The 4730-nt window shown below is 36.3% G+C and overlaps 1 pseudogene; it reads right to left on the bottom strand.

Moving 5' to 3' along the window:
• Positions 1-260: 260 nt before the first annotated feature.
• Positions 261-1026, bottom strand: LOC137765638 (coiled-coil domain-containing protein 90B, mitochondrial pseudogene; annotated as a pseudogene).
• Between the last annotated feature and the right edge of the window lie 3704 nt (positions 1027-4730).

Genomic DNA, 4730 nt, shown 5'->3' on the forward strand with positions numbered 1-4730 from the left:
AAAGCCCTGTCTATCTCAAATCAATCTGGTTTTGAACGGCATCTTTTCAACATAATACAATAAAGACATATATAAAAAACAAAGACAAAATACACCTTCCCATTCTAAAACATTTCCTTTAGTCCATATGTACTTTAAATAATCTTGTATTAAGTTTCTACTGCAACTTTCAAAGTTCAGAGTAAATCCATCCTGGCACAGTGTTTGTTCTAAGAAGTCAACAGCAGCAGGATTAGGAGCATAAGATAGCAGTTTCACTGTTACTTCCAGAGTCTATAAAAATCCCAATGCTATTGCCAGGCAAGTAAACACTGAGGCTGCAAGGTAACAAATTGTCTCAAGCTTGTTAGACGCCATTAGCGTTTTTAAATAAGCAATTTCAGTGTCAATTTTGTTACCGGTCTCTGAAATATAACTCTGGTTTTGGTTTCATTTTTGGTAAATTCTGTGGTTGCTTCCATAAATTTCTTTTCTTGATCTGTAAACATATCTGTTACTCTGCTCCTTTCTAGGTTGATATCCAGTTTATTATCTGCTCTGATTCGACTGGGTTTATTTATCAGTTGTTGCTTAACTTGTTCTAATTCAATTTTCATTTTCTGGTTCTCTGCTCGCAGATTTGCAAATTCACTTTTCTCTAGGATGACCGTGTCTTTCCTGATGGAGTCCAAATGTGCCATTAACTGTTGTACTGTTATTTCCTGTTGAACTTGAGTGACCATCTCCTTATAGATAGTATCGAGGCTGACATTTGATAAAGTGGTTAATGCTGATACAATTGTTTCTGCTTGTGCTTTGTCAATTCCATGAGTTTCCAAGTTCTGAACCAATGCACGGGTATCAAAAGTTAATTTCCTTTGTCCTAAAGGAGTTATGTCCACTCGCCTCATATATTATCCTTCCTTGGTTGTGGTGGTGAAGAAATCTCTCCGCAGGGCCGGGGAAATAACGCCCGCGGGGAGTTGAAACCCGGAGGCCCCCGCTGCCTTCAGAACGCAGGAGCTGCCAAACCCAGTGGCTCCACATGTCCTCGGCTTTGCAGCTGGCGAGGGAGGGCAAAAGCTCAAACTCTGCATTCTTTTTGATACACTTGACAAAACTCTATTCCTAGTAAATTCCACCTCACTAGTGAATTCCACCTTGCAAGTTTCAGAATAGATTTATTTTAAAGGCATCATAACACCATATAATTACACACTGAATTTTAAAATTAATAATGCTGGATACACAAATAGTATTTTTCATCCAATTCTCTCAAGGAGAGAACAACACTTTGTCATTAAACTTTGACAGGAGGAGAGATGACCCCATTTGAATATCGCTGTGGACGGACCTGAAAATAATACTTTCCTCTGGTATCTTACAGCAGCAAATTTCCAAAATCATTTGTATGCCTTTTAGTTGTGATGCTAGGTTTTGTTTGCTTGGTATTCTTTTCCAACATCCATTTTGAACGTGAGCATAAGTATGTTTGCTACCTTTGTCTGAAAGATTTCTCCCAAAGAGAAAGAAAAATGGCTAGTTTGGATTCAGGGCAAAGATGAGGGCAAAAAAGAGGTATGTGTCTCCTTTCCCCATTCCACCATACTTTCCTAAGACAGCTCCGCTTTCACCCCACACATACACCACAAATACTTATTTGTAATTTTATTTGTATTAATAACATATACTATCAAGATGCTGTTTTTAAAACTCCATTTAGTTATGTACAAAGCTTATATCAAAACACTATGAAGATCTTAACAACAGAAACTAATGAGCATATTTAATTTTTCAGAACTAGGTTAAATGCTATTTGAGTATGATAACCAATCCTCCCCAACACAGGATGCAATTCTCTTTAAAAAACAAATCTGTTTATCAGTATATTTTATGAAATGGCTTGGAAGTGTTCTTTATTTTATCTTTTACAATATGAGCTGCGGTTGAAGTTGCTTTTCAAAATAGTGCTTTGATAACTCTTTTAACACTATGGAATGAAAGGGTAGAGCCTCATCAATACTTACTCAGGCTTCAAAGACATGGTAACCAGATATTCTAAGAAACTTGTGATCATACTTGAGCAAAGTAATATTAACAGAAATTAGTCTTCAGTTATTGGGAACTTTGGACTTCAAAACACTCTAGAAATAAAAACTTTTCACCTGTCCTTAAAACCAAGAGGTCAAGTATTCATTGGCCAATAAAGACGCCCCCTCATCAGCTAGAAAACACTCATTGAAATCCAATTAACTCTTTCACACAGATAGCCTTCGTTTTCTATTTTATCAGAAAGTTAAGTTTGCCATTCTATACTCCAATAAAAGTTAAGTTGTTTTGATCTGATAATTGTAAGATGTACTGTATGTATCTTAATTTGTAAGTTTTTAATGCTAAAGCTCAAAGCTGTTCAGATTTAACAGGAGTGCTGGAAATGAGGTACAAAATGCTGGAATTCAAATTAACCAATAAATATATTTTAATATATATCAGCAGGACTCTAGAGGATTCCATTAATGTTGAAAAATAGAAAGGATTTAGGTTAATTTGGTAAGAAGGCAGGTCAGAACGTTTACAACAGTGGTATAGAATTGTATAGAGATGCAAAATTTTTCAAGAGAGCAGAATTTTTTCAAAAACGCTGACTCTAGCTGTCACAGTCCTGCCTTGGCTAAATCCAGTGGAGAGATAGGAGGACTTTCTAATTTGCTTTCCCTCTATTTTAATAATAGCTGTGCATAAGTAATTTATGAAAGGCCAACCAGGCAGTGGGCAACAGAAAATTAAACTCATTTTATCTGAAAGCAGGTGGATTTCTATATATCATTAGCATGCATAGAATTCTCACAATGTTATTTCTCATACTGATGGAATGTAACCAAATAATATATGAGTTTTTTGCTTATGCACGAGTGAAATTTTTAGATAAAAGTGCCAGCCCCAATGGCAATTTTCTGCAAAACGAAAACTAATTCTGCGAAGCTTCTTATTACTGGAAAGACTCATTTGGCTTGCATTAGAGACTGACATAAGTGACTTTAGGATTTTACTAACAGATTAGATGAGATGTGCCACATACTGTAATATCATTAGAGAATGTAACAGCACTGGAACGCTTTGGGGCACTTATTAAGGGTACCGGCACAAGTAAATTGTTTTCCTTTATGACACAAGCTTTTGAATTTTTTCTCTGATTAGAATGCTTTATTTTTATGGATTTTTTTTCTGACATTTAAAACAACTTTTATTTTACACTCCCCAAAATTGCACACAAATTATGTTTTGCATGATTCAGCTCAGTGTTACTAAATGCATTATCTATGCCTTATTTCATGAATATCACCTAGGCAGAGGGTAGATACATATTAAGAAAGCAGCTTACACAATACTAAAATCAGAACTCCTCTAACAGAATATTATCCTAACTTACAGCAAAGACTAATCTTCATGGCTCTGAGGAATTTTTGTTATTAGTACCTTTCACTAACTCAATGTTTGTGTGGGTTCTATTCTTAGCCTCTAACAAGATCTTAAAATGGGATCATTAAAAATGGTTATAATATGAATACACCTATTGTTCTGTTAAACTTCCATCCTAAAATTCATTCAAGTATATGAAATATTATCACCTTTTTATCCTGATGCATCTTCCCTTATCAAAAACTATGTATCAAGCAAAATATTTCTTGCTAAGGTAGGCAGAAATGTAGGGTGAAGACGGAAATGCTTGTCACTTTATAAAAGAAGCTTTGGGAAAAGCTAGGGGTATCAGGAGAATGATTTTGTGCTCAATATATTTTCCTTTCTGAGTTATCTTTTCCTGATATAAGTTTTTACCTCTTCCTGGATATGGAGAGGGTTTTTTTCCCCTTCTTTCTAAAAGTTCTTTTACATTTCATCGTCAGAGAAGGAAATTGAGAAAAATGTACTACACACCAAGTTACCTAGAGAAGAGCAGCCCTAGGAATGAGGTGGGAGTGTGCGTTCAGTGTCCCAGTCTACAGAGAGATGAGGTTAAGGGTTGTGGAGTCACACCAATGGGAGGTTGATCCCCACCTCTGCTATTTTACTACCCGTCTGACTTTAGGCAAATGAATTCCCTTCTCTGAGTTTTTATTTCCTCACCTATTTGATGGGATCATGATAGCACTGACTTCGAAGATTCGCTCTGAAGATCACATGCAACTGGATCACCCTCCTATTCATATTCTATCTCTACAGTGGAAGGGAGGCTCCTGCAAAGAGGGTGACCCAATGGGTTGAGAATCATATCAGACCAATTCTGGTAGATGTTCCAGATTTTTACAAGAACTCAAGATTGTATTAGTTAAAAAATAGAATGTGAAAATAATTAATGAGACAGTCCTCCATGAATGATCCTGACTCTTCAATCTAGGAATGACTTAAGTCAGTCACTGTTACGCTCAAAAGTCACCTCTTCTGAGAACTGGGTTGAGGTGAGTTAGTCACAGCCATCTGTGTGTCCCTAATGCTATTTTAATTAGAGCACTTATCACCCTGCATGGGTATTATTTCCTTAGATATGTTCCTCTGAACTCTTTGAGGGCAGGGACTTTGTCTTTTCAACTTCTTAACTTTCTCTGCCAGCACATTACTTGATATATAGATGTCATTAGAATGAATGTCTATGAAGAAACAGACTCATAGACATAGAGAACAGACTTGTGGTTGCCAAAGGGGGCAGGGGGAGGGAAGGACTGGGAATTTGGGATTAGCAGATATAAGCTATT

Source organism: Eschrichtius robustus, chromosome 6, assembly GCF_028021215.1.
Source record: "Eschrichtius robustus isolate mEscRob2 chromosome 6, mEscRob2.pri, whole genome shotgun sequence".
Lineage (NCBI taxonomy): Eukaryota > Metazoa > Chordata > Mammalia > Artiodactyla > Eschrichtiidae > Eschrichtius > Eschrichtius robustus.